Here is a 24,332-nt window from a genome sequence, read left to right on the forward strand (position 1 = left end):
TTCTTAAGTGCACATGGAACATTGTTCAGAATAGACCACATACTAGGCCACAAAAAGAACCTCAATAAATTCAAAAAGATTGAAATCCTACCAACCAACTTTTCAGACCACAAAGGTATAAAACTAGAAATAAATTGTACAAAGAAAGTAAAAAGGCTCACAAACACATGGAGGCTTAACAACATGCTCCTAAATAATCAATGGATCAATGACCAAATTAAAATAGAGATCAAGCAATATATGGAAACAAACGACAACAACAACACTAAGCCCCAACTTCTGTGGGATGCAGCAAAAACAGTCTTAAGAGGAAAGTATATAGCAATCCAGGCATATTTAAAGAAGGAAGAACAATCCCAAATGAACAGTCTAACATCACAATTATTGAAATTGGAAAAAGAAGAACAAATGAGGCCTAAGGTCAGCAGAAGGAGGGACGTAATAAAGATCAGAGAAGAAATAAATGAAATTGAGAAAAATAAAACAATAGAAAAAAGTCAATGAAACTGAGAACTGGTTCTTTCAAAAAATAAACAAAATAGATAAGCCTCTAGCCAGACTTATTAAAAGAAAAAGAGAATCAACACACATCAACAGAATCAGAAACAAGAAAGGAAAAATCACGACGGACCCCACAGAAATACAAAGAATTATTAGAGTATACTATGAAAACGTATATGCTAACAAGCTGGAAAACCTAGAAGAAATGGACAACTTCCTAGAAAAATACAACCTTCCAAGACTGACCAAGGAAGAAACAGAAAATCTAAACAAATCAATTACCAGCAATGAAATTGAAGCAGTAATCAAAAAACTACCCCAGAACAAAACCCCCGGCCAGATGGATTTACCTCGGAATTTTATCAGACATACAGAGAAGACATAATACCCATTCTCCTTAAAGTTTTCCAAAAAATAGAAGAGGAGGGAATACTCCCAAACTCATTCTATGAAGCCAATATCACCCTAATGCCAAAACCAGGCAAAGACCCCACCAAAAAAGAAAAATACAGACCAATATCCCTGATGAACGTAGATGCAAAAATACTCAGCAAAATATTAGCAAACTGAATTCAAAAATACATCAAAAGGATCATACACCATGACCAAGTGGGATTCATCCCAGGGATGCAAGGATGGTACAACATTCGAAAATCCATCAACATCATCCACCATATAAACAAAAAGAAGGACAAAAACCACATGATGATCTCCATACATGCTGAAAAAACATTCGACAAAATTCAACATCCATTCATGATAAAAACTCTCAACACAATGGGTATAGAGGGCAAGTACCTTAACATAATAAAGGCTATATATGATATACCCACAGCCAACATTATACTGAACAGTGAGAAGCTGAAAGCTTTTCCTCTGAGATCGGGAACACGACAGGGATGCTCACTCCCCCCACTGTACTGGAGGTCGTAGCCACGGCAATTAGATGAAAGAAATACAAGGAATCCAGATTGGTAAAGAAGAAGTTAAACTGTCACTGTTTGCAGATGACATGAGATTGTACATAAAAAAACGTAAGGACTCCACACCGAAACTACTAGAACTAATATCGGAATACAGCAAAGTTACTGGGTACAAAATTAACACACAGAGTCTACGGCCATACCACCCTGAACGCGCCCGATCTCGTCAAAATTAACACACAGAAATCTGTGGCTTTCCTATACACTAACAATGAACTAATAGAAAGAGAAATCAGGAAAACAATTCCATTCACAATTGCATCAAAAAGAATAAAATACATAGGAATAAACCTAACGAAAGGAGTGAAAGACTTATACCCTGAAAACTATAAGACACTCTAAAGAGAAATTAAAGAGGACACTAACAAATGGAAACTCATCCCATGCTCTTGGCTAGTAAGAATTAATATCGTCAAAATGGCCAGCCTGCCCAAAGCAATCTACAGATTCAATGCAATCCCTATCAAATTACCAACAACAATCTTCAACAAACTGGAACAAATAGTTCAAAAATTCATATGGAACCACCAATGACCCCAAATAGCCAAGGCAACCCTGGGCATAAAGTGGGGGATGTTCTCACTCCCCAACTTCAAGCTCTACTACAAAGCCACAGTAATCAAGACAGTTTGGTCCTGGCACAAGAACAGAGCCACAGACCAGTGGAACAGAATAGAGACTCCAGACATTAACCCAAACATATATGGTCAATTAATACTCGATAAAGGCGCCATGGACATACAATGGGGAAATGACAGTCTCTTCAACAGACATTGCTGGCAAAACTGGACAGCTACATGTAAGAGAATGAAACTGGATCACTGTCTAACCCCATACACAAAAGTAAATTCGAAATGGATCAAAGACTTGAATGTAAGTCATGAAACCATAAAACTCTTAGAAAAAAACATAGGCAAAAATCTCTTAGACATAAACATGAGTAACTTCTTCATGAACTTATCTCCCCGGGCAAGGGAAACAAAAGCAAAAATGAACAAGTGGGACTATATCAAGCCGAAAAGCTTCTGTACAGCAAAGGACACCATCAATAGAACAAAAAGGTATCCTACAGTATGGGAAAATATATTCATAAATGACAGATCCGATAAAGGGCTGACATCCAAAATATATAAAGAGCTCACACACCTCAACAAACAAAAAGCAAATAATCCAATTAAAAAATGGGCAGAGGAGCTGAATAGACAGTTCTCTAAAGAAGAAATTCAGATGGACAACAGACACATGAAAAGATGCTCCACATCACTAATCATCAGAGAAATGCAAATTAAAACCACAATGAGATATCACCTCACAACAGTAAGGATCACCACCATCCAAAAGACAAACAACAACAAATGTTGGTGAGGTTGTGGAGAAAGGGGAACCCTCCTACACTGCTGGTGGGAATGTAAATTAGTTCAACCATTGTGGAAAGCAATATGGAGGTTCCCCAAAAAACTAAAAATAGAAATACCATTTGACCAGGAATTCCACTTCTAGGAATTTACCCTACGAATGCAGCAGCCCAGTTTGAAAAAGACAGATGCGCCCCAATGTTTATTGCAGCACTATTTACAATAGCCAAGAAATGGAAGCAACCTAAGTGTCCATCAGTAGATGAATGGATAGAGAAGATGTGGTACATATACACAATGGAATATTATTCAGCCATAAGAAGAAGACAAATCCTACCATTTGCAACAACATGGATGGAGCAAGAGGGTATTATTCTCAGTGTAATAAGCCAGGCGGAGAGAGACAAGTAACAACCAAAGGATTTCACTCATATGTGGAGTATAAGAACCAAGAAAAACTGAAGGAATGAAACAGCAGCACAATCACAGAACCCAAGAATGGACTAACAGGTACCAAAGGGAAAGGGACTGAGGAGGATGGGTGGGAAGGGAGGGATGAGGGTAGGGAAAAAGAAAGGGGGCATTACGATTAGCATGTGTAGTAGGGGGGGTCACGGGGAGGGGTGTACAACACAGAGAAGATGAGTAGGGATTCTGCAGCATCTTACTACACTGATGGACAGTGACTGTAATGGGGTATGTTGGGGGGATTTGGTGAAGGGAGGAGCCTAGTAAACATAATGTTCTTCATGTAATTGTAGATTAATGATACCAAAAAAAAAATGTATTGCAGGAAGGGGAACTGTCTCCTGACCTCAGCCACAGAGATGCACATTTTAGTGTTTTGGTAATCTTGCTTCAGGAAGAGGAACTAGGTGCTGGGGATGTGGCTCTGTAGGTCACAATTTTGCTTTCTTTCCAGAGTTGGGGTCTCTTGGCTCAGGGGTTCTTTGTTCCCAATGGCTACCCTGCATTCCTCAGACTTCTGACCCTTTGGCCTTGCCCTGCTCTCTGGAACAGATGTGGGGAAGAGATGAGATAGTTCATTAAAAAACAAAATTATATTTTTAAAAGTGTTGCTAGGAAAAAATCACCAAGGAGGGGTTTTGGCATTTGTGAGTGGCGGAGTGATAGAGGCCGCATGTGGGTTGGTGAGAGGCTGGCCCCAGGCCCATCCCCACCTGTGGGAGCAGGGACATGAGGGCGTGGGAGCTGGGGAGAAAGAGTGGTCCAAGAAAAGAGGACTTTACCTCTGAAATGCAGTCCCAGCCCCTCCCTGGGAAATTGGGATCAGCCTCAAGTAGCAGGAGGTGAGGTGAATGGAGGCTCAATGAGGCCTGGAGCACACTAGAGGGCAGGGATGCTCTGACCACACAAGGCCAAGAGTGGCACAAGTCAAAGCTGAGCTCCCAGTCTGGGTTTGACTTTGGGTTTTCCGTCTCTGTCCTCTGTGACCTGCTGGCCCTGGAGGTCCTCATCTATAAAGTGAGGGAACAACAGCACCATGAGACTGCTATGAGGAGTCATGCGCGAGCAAGTGGGAAATATCTAACAGTGCCGGGTATAATTTCTTAGCTCCTCACTCTTCTTTGCCTAGTTGCCCAGAGCTGGCTGACTCCATGGGTCCTCTGCATCTGCAGATGGCGAGAACACCTGGGTGGGGCACCTGGATCAGGGTGTCATCAGCACACACTGGATGGTGAGATGCAAGTGTACATGTGGTTCCCCAGGGAAGGGCAGATAGCTGAGACTGGACTTCCAGGAGCTTCAGTCTCTAAGCTGCAACAGTCACCAAGGAGGCTGAGTTGGCATTCTGTGGCTAAGGCCAGGCCCGGGTGCTTGGCGGCATGTGGCTGAGGCAGCACACAGGGAAGACCTTGCGATACAGTCAGAGCACACAAGCTGGGAGAGATGATGGGGCTAACCAGGGTCTCCATGCTTTTAGATGGGACTGGCTTCCTGGGAGACTTGGTAATATTTATGTCGGAGAGCACTCAGCACAAAATGTAGACACTTGAATCTCATGATACAGTGTAATGCTCTGTGGATGTCACCTTGCAGGGGCTTTTCTCTGCTTACCTGGAAGGCAGTACCAGCTCTGTGGTGATTATTTATGTGCAAATTTTGGAAGCAGGAGCCACATGTCTCCATGAAAATTGAAGGGAGAACATGAGCTAGCATGGAATTAGGGTGAATGATAATGATGAAGGTTTATTACTCAATGACAAGAAAGACTTGACTTCATTTCTGGGTGATAACTCCTTGTAAGCTATGATGGCAGAAAGATAAGTCCAGCTAACTCAGCTATTTAAAATAGAAATGGATCATTTTTTTCTAATGTGTCTCCCAAGTAGATTAATTTCCTTTAGAAGATGAAAGCTCATCCTCTAGCTAATAATTACTGGGCCCTCTGCATTTCCGGCAGAGCAATTTCAAGGAACATCTGGTTAGCTCCTGCTGGCTGGCTGGGGCTATAGACACACAGAGAAAGATGATAATGGGGAAAGAGAAGCTCACAAAACATTAGTAAAAAGTGGCTTTTAAACTCCCTAGTAAGTCTTTTACAGAGGCAATAACTAACTTGAGCAACAAAGTCAAGATTTTAAATATGTTTGGGAATAAGCAGACTCCAGGGGCTTTTCTTGAAAACTGCCAGCAAAAGGCTGCAGGGAAAGGAAGGCTCCAGGAATTGTACCCGGGCTTCGGAGGATTACAATAAGGTATTCTCCTTACCTGGCACCTCTGGGTAAGAACTCAGGAGTTTGAACCTTTTCCTGAGAAGGGATAAATCACTCTATTCCAGTAGTGTGAGGTAAAAATATCCAGCCATCCCGGAGTACTTCCCCTGGCTTAGGACTTTTGGTCTTGATAAGCTGGATGATACAAATGCTCAGGAAGAGGTGGGTGCCCATTGAACTGTCACCAGTCATTTATTCCTGAGTGTGAATTAGCCTGTGAGACAAGTTCTGAAAATAGTATGAGATGGCAGGAAGTGTGGAGAGAGGATCTGGGCACTGAGGGGTGGAGAAAGACAAACCAGGTGCAGAAGATGAACTCCACCTAGCTCTTCTATTTACAGTAGATTCTTTACATAACCATCAGTAGGCAAGAATGGCTTTTATTTTTCATCTATAGATTGGTGCCTCCTTTTCTTTTCTAATCAAGGTGGTCACCAGCTGTCGAATGGGTGCAGGATGTTGGAGCTTGTCAGACTCTTTCTAATAATACCATCTATTTATATAATACTGCCAGCTAATGGGGCAAACCTAATGCTGGCTGCTTTTCTAGAAAATTGGTCTTCTGTCCTTGCCACACCCTCCCCTGTTCCTGCCTGACTTCTGAGCCCCCATCTCCTGGGACCAAAGCACCTCTGTGGGACCCACTTCCCCTCTGCTTTCTCTGGGATTTGGCAGGAGTACCCTCTGGCTTGGTCTTCAGCTCTCTGGCTTCCCTATGTCTGCAATCTCTGCAAATCTCCTGTTATCTGAGGACAGATTACCCTTTTATCCTGTGACCCCGTGGACCCCACTTTGCTTGGACTCCTGGAACCACCTCCTAATTTCCATTCTCACATCTGGCCCTTACAGCACATTCTATGCACAACAGCCAGCGTGGTCTTCTTAAAACCTAAATCAAGGCATGTTATCAACCTGGCTTGAACCTCCTCCGTACCTTCTCATCACTCTTGGAATGAATTCCAGTCTCTCTATTATGACCTAGAAGCCCTACATAATCTGGCTGAGTCTCCTCCAGCCTTGTGGGGCCTCATTTTCCCCTGCTCGTGGCCCACTGTCTGTTCTCGAGAGTACCATGCTTTGTTCTGTCTTAGGAGTGTGCATGTGTTTGTGCCTCAACCTGAAATTCTCTCCTTCCCCTCACTTCCAACTTTTTCTACGATTTGATTCCTTTTCATCCTTCAGGTCCTAGATTAAATGTCACTTCCTAAGAGAGAGGTTTTCTGACCACCCAATCTCAAATCATTTGTAATGACACAATTTGTAATTATCAAGTTGCTTGTTCAGTGGTTTCCAATCTGTTCTCTTATCTGAGTTGTTCACCCCTATGTCCCCAGCTTGGCATACTTTAGAGGCTTCTATCAGTCAGAGCAGGCTAAGCTACGTGGCGGTAACAAACAACTTCCACGGTTGGTAACAAACAACACACAGTTAAGTGCCTTTAAACCACAAAGCTTTGTTTTCTCAGTCATGCTGTATGTCCATCACAGATTGGCAGTGGGAGCTGCGTTCCAGTCCAGGCTGATGGAGCAGCCATATTCCAAACATTGCCAATAGCTGTACTGTAAAGTAAAGATGAGGGCTCTGGGGGGTCTCGCATTGGCAAATAAATTCTTCAGCCCCAAAATGATTTATGTGTCACTTCCACTCACAAGTCATTGGTTAGGGCTAGTCACATAGCCTCACCCAACCACAGGTTGCTAGGAAGTTCAATCCTATCCAGGACCAGGAGAAAGAAGTAGAAATACTTGTCAAACAGCACTAAAGAGTCACATAATAATACTCAGTAAATACTTTTAAAGGAGGGTATGTTTACAGTGTTCTTTCTACAACTGCAGTGGGTTAGAGGAACCTTCCAGGGTCCTACTGGGGATCTTGTATTCCTGCTGCTCAAGCCTCTGGCTCTGCCAGGAGTCAGAGTTCCCTCAGGAGAAGCTCAGCAGACAAGAGTATCCCTTGAAATCTGACAAGGGTAATCCCAGAGCAGCTTGCGCTGGTGGCCTCCCAGTACTCTTCCCTTGCTGGGACATGTTTCTGGGCTGGTGTGCTCTGTGACAGCCCTTCCAAAAGGATCCTACCATTACCCTCTGAATCTCCTATGCTCAACTAAGGCCTGGCATGTCCAGGAGCTAACAGTTGATCCTCCTGGTGGAATCCCAGTGGAGTCCCTCAGAGTACTAGGGCTGAAGTGGGAAGGGAGGTGGTTGGGGGAAGGAGGCAGAGAATGAGTATAGCATTTCTCAAAAAGCCCAATATGTCCTGCATGAAATCCCTTTGCTAATACAAAGGAATGGCAGTTAAACACCCTGGGAAAGGTTAGAAAACCTATGATTGCTGTGGGTCCTGGGTATGTGGGGAGAGGAAAATCCTGGTCTGTCCATGCCTGATCCTATTCCCAGAATTACTCATTTTATTTGGGCAGGCTGCTAAACTTGCATTTGAAAAAATACATCACTATAGCAGAGCCATTCCACCAGGCTACACACAGCATTGGTTGCACTGTGGTGGTGTCACATTCTCAGATAACACAGTCTTGGGAGGGAACACTGTCCCTAGGTTGGTTAGAGCACACTTGAGTGTACATCTTGGCCTCTGGTGGCAATCACAACTAAAGCCAACATTTGCTGAGCACTCACCAAGTCCCTAGCACTGTACTGAGAGGTTCATATGTAATTTCACTTAAACTTCACACCGATGGTATGGAGATACTACTACTATTGGGCAGCTGGGGAAACTGAGGCCCACAGAAGTTAAGTAACTTCCTATATAAGAAACTGCTAGTTATATGGTATAGCCCTCTTTTGAACCTGTGTTTCTTTTTTATTCTAAACCTGTACACTTAATTGTTACTTTATAGGAAAAGGTTTGGACCTTATTCCCATTCTATATTTATAAATACTAGAGTTTCCTTTCAGAGAAGCCTCCTATCCTTTCTCTCTTACAGTACCTAGCAGAGTTTCTGTCATATAATAAGCATGTAATAAATAGAAGTCTTTATATAATGTGTATGAGAAGGGAAAAACAGAATGTTTAAGAGAGTACACTAATAGAGAAGATATTATTCTGGTTACATGTTTTTGTTATGCCTGTTACTTAAGATTAACGTAAAGTTTCTGTGTTTTTTGATAATAGCTGTTGGAGGGTCTGATCTGTTAGCTGCATATACATAGCAATCGAATCAAGGCACAAAGCCTCTCACATTGTACACATGTATCATAACGTAAAATGATAAGTAATGGAAGAATTAATTACACGGTGCTAGCTGCTGTGGGTATCAAATTGGAAAAGATAGTTTCCATCCCTAGAGAATAACAGAGGTGGACATTTGAACAATTGAGGTACAGCGTGAAACCACAAAGTTTGTGTAGGGACCACAAATCCTGCAAAGGCGGGAGTGGTAGTGGCTTTGGGGGAGGATTCAATTCTAGGAGGGAGTGGTTAGTTAGGAAAAATCAACCTGGGGTGAAGCCCTATTTAGATAGAAAATTATAAGTTCCTGGGCTTTGGAGGACGATGACGGGCAGGTTGTGGGAGAAAAACCTGTTGGTCTTAAGCTTGCCCACTACACTTCCTGCCTCAAGGCTATGGCTGAGTTAGAATTTTGGCCTTTGTATGTGATCTGGTTCAAGTTATTCCTAGGCATTGAACAAGTAACTATATTACTTCTAGTAGGATGTTATTAGTCAAACAAGTCGTGGCGGCAGGCGGGGAGGTCCCGTCTCAGAAGCACTTGGCCAGCCTCTGGAGAGCCGCCTGCACCCTTCACACCCGCGCGCCTAATCGCATTTTTCCTTGGTTTGTCTTCGTTAGACCTGTCCTCCCCTTTTGCTCTCCACTACTTTGGCCTCGCCCTGAGCTAATCCACGATGGGAGGGCCTGCAACCGGTCCGCCCACCCACGCCCGGAGTCCTCTGACCAGCTCCAGCCTTCACTGCAGCAGAAGTCACGTGCGGCGTGTCCGGCCGCCCAAAGGAGGAAACGGAGATGGGTGGGGCAGGCGTGTGGAGCCCGCCCCTTTGGCCTGAGGTTGCTTCTCATTGGTGGAACCTCCAGCCTCCCGAAGCTTGGAAGCCCCGCTTTGAATTGGGTAATATGCTCTCGATGGGCGTGGCCTCTAGGGGGAAGGCGGGGGCAGAAGGGAGGGCGCGCTCTCGAGAGGCTGGGTTGCCTAGGCGACGCCGGGGGCGCGCTGGGGGGGGTGGGGAAGCGAGCCAGGGCTGCTCAATGACAAATCGGTGGGGGAAGGCTGGGGTCCGGCCCCCGTAGGAGGCGAAGGAGAGGGCGGGGAGGCCTTAAGAGCTGCGGGTGGGGTGCGGACAGACGAGGCGGCGGGGGAAGGTCCCAGGTAAGAGTACCGGCGTTTGGCAGGACCCCTCCGGGCAGGGTGGGGCTCGCACTGGGAAGTGGGGTGCGCCGCCCTGCGCCGGGTGCCCTCCTGCCCCCCGCGCTCTCCGCGTTGGGATGTGGCCGGCCGCCGGAGGTGTTAAGCCCCAAGGCCGGGGGCGGGCCACGCGGGATTAGTGGCCCCTCTCGGCCCCGCTGGGTTTTATGGAGAAAGCCTCCGGGCTCCACAGACAGGCTTGGGGCTTAGGAAATGGGGGCGGCGCCCCAGCCTCTCCCTTTTTGCTTCTCTTCCCCTTTCCCACAAATGACCTCTGTTTCCACTTCCTTCCCTTTCAGGCCTCTAGCCCGAGGAGAGTTTACTTCCTCAGTCCCTTAGTTGACGCTGTGGGCTGGGTGAGAGCTGGTTAAGGGTTGCAAAAACTGAGTACCGGAAGAACTTGGACTGAACTGATGCCATGCTTCAAAAGTTATTTGGTCTGATTGTTTTTGGTCCTGTGTTGCAAATGAGAGTGAAGTTGCTTCTTTGCCCCGCCCCGCCTTAATTCTTTTCTAGTAGGGGCTGGCACTGAATGTGACTTCTGATAGGAAGCACCGTGGACTTGAACTGTTTGCCTGCACCAGACTTCAACATCCCTCTTCTTGCCCTCTCATACGTATATGAGGTTGTCCGCGGGCTGGTTGGGAACTAGTGGCAGAGATCGCTGCGCCCAGACTGCTTGCTTGTTTGAGCAGTGTCCTTTCTGAGCCAGTTTTCAGGTGAATACTGGAAGCATTGGCACTTTCAGGTGAGTCTTCTGAGAAGTTCTTGTGTCTGGTGGACTGACTTAGAACTGCCAACGGAAGAGACTTGGCTGGTTGTTCATTTGAGTTATCTGTCACTTGATTTCAGCCCTTGTAGAACAGTGAATTTTCTGCTTTGTCCCAGTTTCTTAACCTCATTTCTTTTTATGAAGTTTTGGGGTTGTATAGTGGGCACAGATTATGAAAGGGGATGGCTTATCTTTTTTATGTGTAAATGACTCATGTTCTAAATAGAGCAACAAGGCTCTTGGATGTCAAAGCTGGAAACAGGTTGAGGCAATATTCGTTAAGCCAGGAGCAACAGAATTAGAATATTGAAGTTCTGAGAATGGCACAACCAGGAAAGGTATCATTGACTATGGTGAAGAACAGGAGGGTAGGGTGTGAAGACCGAAGTTTGATGCTGGTCCTGAAACTTGATTGGTGTGATGTTGAGCAGGCTTTTCAACTGTCTGTGTTGCAGAGGCCACAGCTGTGACAAGGTGGTGGCAATTATCTTCCTTGTTAGGATTAAAGGAACTAAAGAATGTTTGAGGTGTTCTTTGTGGTGGTGGGGATAAGGGCTGGGATACACATCCCTGGTGTGTGGTTTTAGTTGTCAGCTCTTCTTCTGATCCCATCTGGGTCCTCCCTCCCTTTTCTATTCATGTATCCCCCAATTAGAAACTGTGGGAACTCTTATCTGAGATCTCAGCAGGATTTCCCTATGCCCAAAGAGTAGAACCTTTCCCAGGATTTTGTGTGGAAAAGTGGGGGTATAAGTTATTAGCTATCTTTTGGGAATATGAGAGCTAAACATATTGGAAAAAAAGAATTAGAGCCTTAAATGGGATCTCAGTGGGTCTTGGTAGACTGTGGAAGAAGTGGAAAAGTTCTAAATTCTTACCTTAATTCTTCAAGGTTCTTGCCTTGGCTGAAGATGGCTTGAGACTCGGTGGGAAGCTTTAAACCAGAGAGTTGACATAATCCGTTGTACCACATCACCCAGTCCCACAGTACCTTTTTACATTTAGTTACTAAATTCTTACCCCACTCATTGAATTTATGGAAGTTAGAAACCTCAGTGGAGACCTTTTCTGAAAGCTAAATTTGGAGATAAAAAAACAACCTAGAACTACAGTGTTGGAAGAGATCTTGGTGAACTCCTCTAACGTTTCCAGTGTAACTTGTCTCAGGATGATATGCAAGAGCTCCACTTTTCATTGACTCCGATTATTTCTATACAGCCCCTGCTGTTAGATATGCAAGACACTTGGTGTTTTTTTTTTAAGTGAATGCATATTGAGAAGTCTAAATCAAAGAGAACTGAGTACCAGAGAACCCTAATCATGTCGAGGAGTGTGGGTAAGGAGGAGGAGGGAAAATACTTATTGACCATCACCTGTTGCTTGGCACAGACCTCTGATCTAACCAATACCTGATAAATACCTGGCTTGGAGATTTGACCATGAGCTTTAACTCCTTTAGTTCCTCAGTTGTCTTGGTTACCTAGGAATACGAATACAGGTTTATATGTGTTCATAATTTTAGATGTTCCAAAAAGAAGACAGGCCAGTAGGCAAGAGAGTGTTTGAGCTTTTGGGTGGGTGAGAGTGGAAAGAAAGATGAAGAGAATGTGGAAGCTGAATGTCAAAGAGGGAGGGTATTTGCGGTTACCACGGTAACTGCAAAACACCCACCAGGGATCAGTTTCAAGGTTATGTTACTCTAAAAAAAAGTGCTAATAGTTTTCCTGAGTGTTCTCTCTTACCATTGTAGATTAATCTTTTGGGAGTTTTTCCTTTTTAAAAAATTGAAATCTAATTGTCAAAAAAAGGCACTATTAAGTGAAACTTGCTTTTGTCAGTGGTTTGTGGGCAACTTGCGTTGAGTATATTTTAGGACCATTAGTTTGGGAAATGACATAGGAAATATTCAGTTAGGCCTGACCCAAATTAAGTATTCCAAACTATGTAATTTTACATAGTATATAGCATGAGTTAAAGAAATAAAGCAATTTGGCCCTGTGTGGCTGGCTCCCTGTAAAGTTTGTTGGTCTTTTGAATAAATTTTTTACTGCTGTGTGATGTTACCCCAAACTTAGCAGCCTTAAACAACAGACATTTATTCTCTCACACATTTCTGAAACTCCATACTCTGAGAGCTGGTTGGCAGGGTGCTTAGGGCTCAGATATCTCCTGAGGTTGTAGTTATCTGACAACTTAACTGGGGTTGGAGAATGCTGGTTTCAAAGTACCTCAGGAACGTCGGTGTGATCTGAATTTGGGTACTGTATGTGGAGGGCAAGGACAGACCAAAGGAAGGGAAGGCTGTTCTAGATTGGTGGGTGGCAGGTTTCATAAGCAAGGGAACTTACATAGGAGGCTGGTCTTGGGTGGCCTCAAGATGAGTAGATCTACATACTTCCTGTAGAATCTTTATATGGAGGCCTTAACTGGGTTCAGTCACTTACATGTCCAAATGGTCTCAATACCACATCAGTATCTCAAGGCTGTGTCGTCGAGGTAGCTTCTGGGAGTGGGGGAGGCACACAGAGTGACAGTCCAAGGACAAGGGAGAGGTGTGCGGAGTCTCTGGTTGCTGGGGTCCAGCTCGTGGGTTACCTGGTGGTCATGCCTCTCAATGACCTCCCCCAGCAGAGAATCTGCTTCCAAGAAGGCTCACTCACATGCCTTTTGGCTGGAAGCTTCAGTTCCTCACCATGTAGGCCTCTCCATTGGACTCTTCACAACATGGCAGCTAACTTGCTATTTAGGTCAAGTGATAAGAAAGAGAAAGAGAGAGGGAAAGAGGGAGGGAAAGGAATAGCAGGGAGAGAAGAGGACAGTCAAAATGGAAATTGAATCTTGATATCTAATTTTGGAAGTGACATACCTTCACTTCTACTGGCACATAGACCAAACCTAGTACAATGTGTGGTGTGGGCGGGACCACACAAGGGGAGCTTGAGGACCATTGGCATTCTTGGAGGCTAGCTGCTACAGTCTCTTTTTGTCTAGACCAGACATTATTGAGGAAATCTTTGTTCCATATGCTTGCAAAAGTAGTACTTTAGGAGATTAAAATTAGCATCTGGAGTTCTTACCATTCAAGAAACTTTTAATATTGTACTAAAAATTTTATGTTCTTTCTAATGGTTCTTCCTTGTCAGATGTTAGAATTAATTAGTCAAATATGCAGTACCTTTGGAAATTAAAGATTTAAGTCTTACTGGTCCCTAAACCAAATGGAGCAGCTGAGGTTTTTTTAAAACCCTGAAACAAATTGGTAAAAAATTATTGCCAAAATGATCTCTTTGATGAACAGCTTAAAATTAGTCATTAATTATCTGTGTATTTAAAAAAAAACTCACTGGCAAAGTGGCCAAAAAATCTTTTAGAACCTAAACCCTATGCTTGTCCCCCAGTGTTTTTAAATCTTTGGGCAAAAGTTATTTGCCTAGCAGGTTTTCATTTCTCTTTTGAAATGCTAGTACATTTTAATTATGCACCTAGATAGAAGGGCTTTATTTTTTTAGCTTCTAGATGAAATCTTTCTGAAGTGTCTATAGGTGGAGAGAAGTGTTTGGGAATCCTGAGCCTGAAGCCTGATTAAATGACCTCTAAGTTTCCTTCATCTCTAAAAATTCTATGATTCTATTATTTTTATGTAACAAACATCTTTTGAATCAAGCATATTTCTAACAAGAGTTTCATAAATCATGTTAAATTGTAACTTCAGAAAATGAAGTCTTCTGGGAATTGCTTTTGTTCATCCCAGATCTGTGGAAGGTGTTTCGAGTCACCATTCGGCAGACTGGAAAAGTCAGCACAATTTGTTACTTTCTTTCTTCCTGTTTTTGGCTCTTTTCCCATTTGCTGCCCTAATTTATGAGCTAGTATCATTCTTTTCTTTTATCCTGCCTTCCCTTCATCCCCCTCCTTCCTTCCACTCCTTTCCCCCAGTGAAAATAGGGAAGGATTGGTGGACAGTCATTTATTCTGGATTAGCCAATCCTATTATTAGGAATGGATTTTAGCCAGTGTGATACCTCTAGTCATCCTTGCATATTAAGCTTTTCTTAACCTCAAATTGTATCTGTTTATTCAGTAAGTTCTGCCACCTTTTAACTCATAGAAGGGTTCTACACCTAATTCCAGAGTGTGTATGTGTGTGTGTGTGTGTGTGTGTGTTTCCCCCACATCACCAAACAATTCTCTGATACCAGAAAGGTGTCCTACAATAATTCTGCTCAGTTCTGACACTATCTACCTGGAGACAGCATTAGATCCCACAAGTTAAGGGCTTAGTCCCATGAGATGGTCCACACTTCAGATGCCAGTCACAAGCCCAAGTTGCCCCTTGTGCTTCTGACCAATCAGCTACAGATTGGAGGTTCCCATGACCCCCTCCTTGCATTGCAGACTCCAGTCGCAAGTCCAGGTTGTTACCTGTACTTCTGACAAACTGGCTGTAAATCGTAGGTTCTCACAACACCCTGCTTGGGTTTGATTAATTTGCTAGAGGAGCTCACAAAACTCAGGAAACACATTTGCTTGCTGATAATAAATGAGTAGTCTAGTGAGCAAAGATATAAAGATATAAGGATATTAAGGATATAAGGGTATAAAAGCTATATATGAATCAACAGCCAGATGAAGAGATATATAAGGCGAGGTCCTGAACAGAGGAGTTTTCTATCCTCATGGAGTTTGGGGTCCTGCCTTGTGGCATGTGGAAGTGTTCTGGTTCCCCAACCAGGGAGCTCTCTGAACCACTTCTTTTGGGTTTTTATGGAGGTTTCATTACACAGACATGATTGATTAAATCATTGGCCATTGGTGACTGATTCAACCTCAAGCCCTCTCTCCAACTCCCCAGAAATCAGGGGGTGGGACTGAAAGTTCTGACCCTCTAGGTTGATTCCCCTGGCAGCCAGCCCCCATCCTCAGGTGCTTTCTAAAAGTCACTTCATTAGCATAAACCCAGTAGTGGTGGAAAGGGACTTGTTATGAATAGAAAACACCCATTTCACCTTTATGGCTCTGAAGCTTCAGAAACTGAGGGCAAGAGACTAAATACTGTAACTAAAGATGCTCTGATTGCTTTTGTTACTCAGGAAATTCCAAGGGTTTAGGTAATTGTGAACCAGAAATTGTGGATGAAGACCAAATCCCAGTGTTGCAACCTCCTAAATAGTTGTAAAACCTAACCCCTTTCCCCATGTCCCTGTCATCCCTTTAGGCCACCATCACCTCTGGCCTGGCCAGCTACATTGCCCACATCTGCTTTTGGCCCCTCTGTATTTCCACACTATGGCTGGAATGATCTTAACAACATGCAAGTAAAATTATGTCACTCAATTGCATGAGACACTTCAGTGGCTTTCCAGTGCTCTCAGTAGAAAATCTAAAATCCCTAAACAACTGGGCCTTCTGGTGTTAAGTGATCTGGTCCTTACTTTCCTCTCTAGTTTCATCTTATAGTAGACCCTGCATCTTTCTTTCTGCTCCAGGTAGCCACAAGAGTCTTTTTTCGGTTTCTTACTGTACCTTGCTTCAGGTCTTCCTAAAAGCAGTATAATGAGAGAGTGGAGCATGTGAAAGGGGTCCCAGGTAAGAAAGCACTTGGCATGTTCATGGAACTGAAAGAAGGCAGAGCTGGTTAGGGATAGGGTGGTGTAGGGTCTTGTAGGCTATGGTGAATAGGGCGTTTGGATTTTGTTCATGGTGAGCCATTAAAGAGCTGTAAGCATGATCTTATTTGGATTTTTTAGAAAATTCACAGTAGGGGCTGTGTGGAGGCTAGGCTGAAGAGGGGCTAAAGTGGCAATGAGAAGTTGGGAAGTTGTGGCTGTCAGTGGTTGGCCTGTGGTGGGGACTGCTGTGTGGCAGAGGGATATGAGTTTGCAGATCAGGAGAGTGATCCAGGCAGCCACTTAAAAGCTTGGGAGCTGCGTAGAAAGCTATTGGCATGGATGAGCTCTCTGAGGGAGACAGTGGCGAGGTGAGAAGGGTGTGAGACTGAGCTATGAAGAGTGCTGAGCCTTAGAAGCCAGGTAAAGGAGGAAGACCTGGCAGAGGACACTGAGAAGGAGTGCCAGAGAAACAGCCAGCCCTGGGGGAGAAGGCTGGGAGAAACAGTATATGGAGGAAGATTGCAACATGGAGTTTATTGGTGACCTTGACAAGACCAATTCCCATAAAGTCATGCTGGGAGAGGAAGCCAGATTAGAATGGATTTGCAAAGATGAAGTAGTGAGGTAAGGAGGCCCAGGCCCTGCTACTCACAGCGGATCATGTGGGGGTAGGTGGGCAGTACAGCTTCACCGCACGAGTACTGAGTCAGAATATGCATATTATAAAAATTCTCAGGTAATTTTTGTCTATGTTAAAGTTGGAGAAGCAACTTTACAAGTAATGAGGGCTGTAGAGAAATTGTGTCACTAGCTGGAGGACTGAAGGCGTGTGTGTGTTGAGGATGAAGATTAAATAGAATATGTCTGTATGCTATTGGGGACGATCCTGTAGAGAGAGGTAAGGACTGATTAACAGTGCTGGGAAAGGAGAATAATGACAGTGACATTGTTGGGTGTTGGGGTGGGGGTAGCATGGAGACCAAAGCCTCTGTGGAGCTCATGGCCTTTGTCCAGAGAGGAGCATGCCCTCCATATAGCAGGAGACAAGGAGGAGATGGGCACAGATGTTGGTAGTTTTGTAGGTCAGGTGGAGGAGCAGTGAGGGAGTTTGTGCTGGATGGCTTCTTTTTGGGAGAAACAAGGCAAGGTCCTGAAATGTCCATTGGTAACAGTGATGGCGAGTGACATTGTTTTTTGGGTGATAGGAAAGGAGGGTCTGAAGGATCCCTGTTGATGTCACTGCTCCTACTCATTTCCATATTAAACTGCTTTCAAAGGCTCTCCAAGTCCTTAATACCTGTTTTCCCTGTGCTCCTCCCCTGCTGCCCTGTGCGATGGCAGGGCAATACTGAGGCCCGGTGGGGTGAGTGAGTGGCTGACCGAGGTCCAGAGCTAGGTCTCTTTTTTCCAGGGTGGTGCTCTGGATTGTGTCAGAGTGAAGTCTCCCTCACTTATCTCTTCCTTCTTTAAGGCCTGGCAGATGACCCTGCCTTAGAATAGGTGTGGCTCCTAGGCCAGTTTCTTTCTCAAGACTTTCTAGAATATCCTAGTGATACTCAAAAAGCAGTAAGTGCTTACTCAGAGCCAAGTATTATGATAGGTGTTTTCTCATTCAATCTTCCTAGTAACCCTAAGGAGGCAGATATCCTATGTATTTTATATATCAGACTGAGGCTGAAGAAAGCAACTTAATCATGATCAATAGCTTTCTACTGGCAGACTGCAGACTTCAAGTTGAGTGTTTTTTCTCCTGTTCCACACTGTAGTTGGCATATAACTACTTTAAAAAGTTGTGAAATATATAAAGCATAAAATTTTCTATTTTAATGATTTTTAAGTGTACAGTTCATTGACGTTAAGTACATTCACGTTGTTGTGCAACCATCACCACTATTCATCTCTAAAACATTTTTCATCATCATTCTGAAATTGTACCCATTAAACACTAATTCTCAGTCTTCCCCTCCCTCCAGCCCCTGGCAACCACAATTCTGCTTTTCATCTCTGTGAATTTGACTATTCCAGGTACCTTGTATAAGTGGAATCATACAATATTTGTCTTTTTGTGTCTGGTTTATTTCACTTAGCACAATGTCCTCAAGGTCCATCCATGTTGTAGCAGGGGTCAGAAGTTCCTTCCTTCTTACTGCTGAATAATATTCCATTGTATGTATGTACCACATTTTGTTTTCTGTTCATCCATTGGTGGACACTTGGGTTGATTCCACCTTTTGACATTTGTGAATAACGCTTGAACATAGGTGTACACATCTGTTCAAGTCCCTGCTTTCAGTTCCTTTGGGTATATAGTAACTGCTTTTGTTGTGCATTTCCTCCCAGGTCTTTGTTTCAGAACTTGGGCTCTTGATGTCTATGCATTTCTCTCTCTCTTTAATGAGCTTCCTGGTCTATAGTTCTGTGTCATTGACATAAATCCCAGTATTCACACCATGTTTGAAGGTCTTCTCCACTCCAGTCTACTAATGGAGCAGTACCGTGTCATGACTCAGTGTAGACTCTGAAGTCCGCTGTTGGGATTCTAAGTCTTAGCCCTGCCATCCACTAGTTAAGTGACCTTGCAAATTATACAAGCTGTGTTTGAGTGCATGTGATATACTAGTAGCTGCTGTAGAAATGGAAATAGTAGTACCTCACAAAACAGGATTTCATTTGGGTGCGTGATTCAGAACAGGGACACACATATATGCTAGTTCTAAATTTGACCTGTAGCTCTAGAGAGATTAAGTAGCTCTAATTGTCTCAGAGGTTATCTTTGCAGGTAGAAGGAACTGGAGTCTGTATAAATTGGCAGCCCTCTCTACGGCCACTGAAATTCCCAGGTTCCACTGGGGGTGAGGGTATGGTGGGAGAAGACTTTTCAGAAATAAGTATACGTTTTTAAAAAATCAGAGCTTACAAATTATCTCCCAGCAAACCTTGTTGCTTTGTAGTTCAGGAAAGTCATCATATAAGTGAACTGACTTTTCAAAGTTTACCAGTGACCACTTGTCCTCTGAGGCCTCTGAACCTGGATGAATAACTCAGTTTTTATCCACCAAGTATTGAGCATCTCCTAAGTACCAGGCACACTGAGCCCGCAAAGATGAGCAGGCAGTTCTTCTGTGGTAGGAGAGACAGACTTCATCTAGGAGGAGATGGTGGTGATGACAGGCAGGGAGGCTTACTGAGACTGAGAGAGTCAGCCATGCTGGGGGATATGGGGCAGGTGGCAGAGGAGACACTTAGGCTGAGTTCTGAATTACAGGTGATCCTTCATCACGAGGAAGGGCAGTCCTGGCAGAAGGAATAAGGTGCAGAGATGTACAAACTAGAAGCAGGTGCTTACAGTGAGCAACCTCAGAGCTTTCTGGTTTTAGTTAATTTTTTGCTTTTGTTAATTTCTGTTTTCTGCAGTTTTTTCTTCTTTCGGGAGAATAGATAAAGAGGTATTTATTCGGGAACAGAAATAACTAAGACAACTTTTCTTAGGCACACAGGAGCACTAATTTAAGTTGTTTTGCAGATCTATTTCAGAAAAAACAAAAAAATTTGAAAGGAACTTAGATCATTTAATTCAACTTCCTGATTTTTATTAGACGTGGAAACTGTATGAGATGTCATATATGTATGAGAATATAAAAATATTCCCAAAAAAATTCTATTCCCTAGTGCTAATGACTGCAACAGCTGCACAAGGAAGGGGAAATGGAATTTCCTTGTTTAAGTTACTGTGTGTAGGAAAGCCTAAGTATACGGAAAGAAAGCCAGGAACTGTGATGACTTAAGTTTTTCTTGCAGGGACCATTACTACTGGAATGCCCCATTTAATGGAAAAGCAATAAGAAAACACAAATTTCCCAAAAGAGAAGTCAAGACCAAGTGTCTTAATTTAATAGAAAGATTTAACAGAGCTTCAGCAGCAGCCCTGGTGAGTTTGTACCTGTTGGCAGATTGTTAGCTGACTGATACCGATTCTTCACTAGTGACCAGCAGTGCCCAGAGGTGAGGTGCTTGCTGAGGGCCACTTCCGTGTTATTCTTGAGCTTAGCTCTTCAAGTTCAGTTCTGCTCTCTGTTGTGAGGGCCTGTGCCCCTTTCTGAGGGTGCAAAGTCATATAAGAGTTGGTCAGTCAGAAAAATCACTGCCAGTTGAATAATAATCACATGATCAGAAATCTGTGGGTGAAATGATGAAATTCTTATAAACACTAGGTTGCTCTAATTCTTAAAGACTGTCTTTGGTGTAACTGTCAGGATTTTGCATATTGTATCGGAAAACTGAAGCACTGAGGCTACAGTTCTCTGTTTACTCTGAAACTTGTTTAATAAGGAAGCTTACTTGATAATCTGATAATCTCTGTTTTAAGGGCCTGTGTCATAATTAGTAAGGACAGCTACATAATAAATACAAATAAATACTTAATAATCTTAATCTTAAGAGATTACAATTCTTCAGTGACAAATTCTCAAAGCTTAAAAAATTTAAATGTTACCCAATTGTCAAAGTTTTCTCTTGAAATAAGGAAATAGTGGCTTAAGCTTTTAAGGCTTTTGACCACAAGTAATGAGAATAAGATATAGATGAGTCCAGGTGTTAAATTTACACTGCATACTGGATGTTATGATGACCAGAATTTGGATAAAATTCATGTTACTTAGGTTGCAGCACAATTTTTATATGATAATATAGGGAAATATTCCTAAGTACAAGGACACAGGAGGAAAAAGGCAGGCTTGGGTCAGCCCACATGGAGCTTTTAATTGTAGTGGAAGAAATAAGCGAAAAGCAAGTGAGCAGAACAAGAAAGGAACTGCAGGTTGTGATCAGTGCAGTGCAGGAAGCAGAGGGGCCGAAGTGGAGGAGGATGCGGGGGACCTACTTGATGGCAGAAGCCGCTTTGAAGAAGTGACGTTTTCAGTTGAAACCTCCTGGAGAAGGAATTAATGTGTGATGGTTGACTGTGAAGAGGCTTGGGTTAGGAGGGGCAATGGTGGGGGGAGTAGTAGGCCGTGAGGTTGGAAAGGTGGACACCAGGGATGGGAAGAGAAAAATTGGGTTCTGGTGATGTTATTTGAGTCCACAGAGCAAGCGTTATTCCTGCACAGGCAGTTATGTGAGCCCATATGTCATTGTTCTGCTTAAACTACTTTCAATAGGGGTTTGCTTCATGGTGGACAAGATTCCTAACCATACAAGGGAGCAAGTATTTGAATTCCCTGGAAGCACTGTCAGCTGGAGTTGTTATGTGTAGAGTTCATGCTTTATTCATTTAGAATGAAGTGTTTTTGTGTCATTATATTGTTTGTCCTGGCCCTACCTGGGTCTGATTCCTGGCCTTGAATTGGGTGTATGCTTTCAATGCCATATGTGCCGTCAGTTGGGACTTTCTTTGAGGGAAGTGATAGAAATGTAAGGTAAACAAGCTCACACCACAAAGGGGATTTATTGGGGGGATACCAGTGTATGTCGTTGACTGGGAGGAGAAATGCTGAACCAAGCTGAGGAGGAGATGAGGATGCGAGGATGCAGCCAGGACTCGGAAGCAGATGGGACCAGCACCCTGAATGCTGCCGAGACTGTGCAGGGTTTCTGTCCATGTGCCGGCACTCTCTTTTTTGCGGTAGATTAATTTTACTGCTTGGCAGAAAACATAGCTGCCAAATGGTAGAGATGAGTGGCCTGCAGATATGCTTTGCTCACAGTACTTTTAAATAACTTAGTTATTAACATTTAAAAAGGGAAATTTCACATAAAAATCCAAATTTCTGGCATCTCTTACATAATCAGAAGTCTGACATTCCTAAATCCCAGAAATCAGCTGTTGCTGAGAAGCTGCCATTCCTTTAGAAGGAGCCATGTGCTGTCTAAAGGGCCACGGTGGTCCTGCTATGTACTTCCTTCTGCCTGGGGGCTCCATCTCCCAGCTGTGCCATTGTGCACCCAGCTCATGCAGCTGCCCACACCCTAGTGTGGGTCCATCACCCTCCTTGGGATCAGTCAGTTTCTCCCAGGGGATGGGTCTGTGTGCTAACGTGGCATATCTAGTCTCCCTCACCCCTGTTCCTTTCTCTGTAATAACCATGAGGATGGTGGAGGGGAGCAGCTTCTGAAAAAGGGATGTTAGGCAAGCAGTACCTTAAATTATGTATTTGGAAAAAGTTGTGTTATTTAGTGAAATCTTTTTTTTTTTTTTTTTTAGATAATTATTTTTTATTGAAGGGTAGTTGATGCACAGTATTACATTATATTAGTTTCAAGTGTACAACACAGTGATAAAACATTTATACACATAATTCTAGGTTCCAGCTATCACCCTACCAAGCTGTTACAATATCTTGACTGTATTCCTTATGCTATACATTACATCCCAGTTACTTATTTATTTTACCATTGGAAGTCTGCCTTTTTTTTTTTTGTGAGGGCATCTCTCATATTTATTGATCAAATGGTTGTTAATGACAATAAAATTCTGTATAGGGGAGTCAATGCTCAATGCACAATTATTAATCCACCCCAAGCCTAATTTTTGTCAGTCTCCAATCTTCTGAGGCATAACAAACAAGTTCTTACATGGAGAACAAATTCTTACTTAATGAATAAGTTACATAGTGAACATTACAAGGGCAGTCATCACAGAAACTTTCGGTTTTGCTCATGCATTATGAACTATAAACAGTTCAAATATGAATACTCGTTTGGTTTTTATACTTGATTTATATGTGGATACCACATTTCTCTCTTTATTATTATTATTTTTAATAAAATGCTGAAGTGGTAGGTAGATACAAGATAAAGGTAGAAAACATAGTTTAGTGTTGTAAGAGAGCAAATGTAGATGATCAGGTGTGTGCCTGTAGACTATGTGTTAATCCAAGCTAGACAAGGGCAATAAAACATCCACGTATGCAGAAGATTTCTCTCAGAACAGGGGGGGTGAGGTTCTAAGCCTCACCTCTGTTGATCCCCAGTTTCTCACCTGATGACCCCCCTGCGACTGTGCCTGTCTTAGGTTGTTCCTCCCTTGAGGAATCTTACCCGTCTCTGGCTAACCAGTCATCTTCCGGGGCCATACAGGGAAATGTAAAGTTGGTAAGTGAGAGAGAAGCCTTATTGTTTGAAATGGTTAGCTTTTTATTTCTTTGCATATTTATGCCCTGTAGCTTCTATGCCCAGCATTTGTCTTGAGGTATCTTTACCACTTGGAAGAATTATGATACTCGGTAAATTTGATAACGAGGCACGAATTCTATTTAAGGGTTGTAATTAGGAAGGAAGAAGAAAAGCTATAGAAGTAGCAGGCGGAAGAAAACATGGGAAGATTGATTATTTCTTTGACCTATCTTCTTGTAGAGTAACTTCAGCATGTATAGGTTTTAAGCTACTACTTAAATTGCGCACACACATTAACATAATAGGAGTATAGTTACATAACCAAAGCATATCTGTAATTACCAGCCATCTCCAGTGAAACCAAGAAAACCAGTTAGGCACCTTAGGCATTTGTGAAAACTTATCTATGATATGGTGGATATTGTCCACCTGAACTTGAACAGTCTGAGAGAAATCAGACAAATTAAAACAACCCATTCCTGGGGAATGTTCACATCCCATATGTTCTTTTTTTTTTTTTTTTTTTTTTTTTTTTTAAGATAATTATTTTTTATTGAAGGGTAGTTGACACACAGTATTACATTACATTAGTTTCAGGTGTACAACACAGTGATTCAACATTTATATACATGATAATTCTAAGTACCAGCTATCACCATACCAAGTTGTTACAATATTTTGACTATATTCCTTATGCTATACATTACATCCCGGTTGCTTATTTATTTTACAATTGGAAGTGTGTACTTTTTCTTGGTTGTTGTTGTTAGGGCATCTCTCATATTTATTGATCAAATGGTTGTTAACAACAATAAAATTCTGTATAGGGGAGTCAATGCTCAATGCACAATCATTAATCCACCCCAAGCCTAATTTTCGTCAGTCT

At 43.0% G+C, this 24,332-nt stretch overlaps 1 protein-coding gene across 4 annotated transcripts in view; it reads left to right on the forward strand.

Annotated features, from left to right (window-relative positions):
* The window catches only part of RALB (RAS like proto-oncogene B), an 83,401-nt gene that overhangs the window by 16,498 nt on the left and 42,571 nt on the right, over positions 1-24,332 (forward strand). The window contains exon 1 of one of the 4 annotated variants that reach the window (XM_057505711.1): positions 9,640-9,661. The exons of 1 other annotated variant lie outside the window; for it this stretch is intronic. The gene's annotated coding sequence lies outside the window, so the exon portion shown is untranslated. Of the gene's footprint in view, positions 1-9,639; positions 9,662-9,762; positions 9,920-10,290; positions 10,704-24,332 lie in introns of those variants that run through there. 2 more of the 4 variants (XM_036886627.2, XM_036886628.2) reach the window with 2 other exon arrangements.

Source organism: Manis pentadactyla, chromosome 8, assembly GCF_030020395.1.
Source record: "Manis pentadactyla isolate mManPen7 chromosome 8, mManPen7.hap1, whole genome shotgun sequence".
Lineage (NCBI taxonomy): Eukaryota > Metazoa > Chordata > Mammalia > Pholidota > Manidae > Manis > Manis pentadactyla.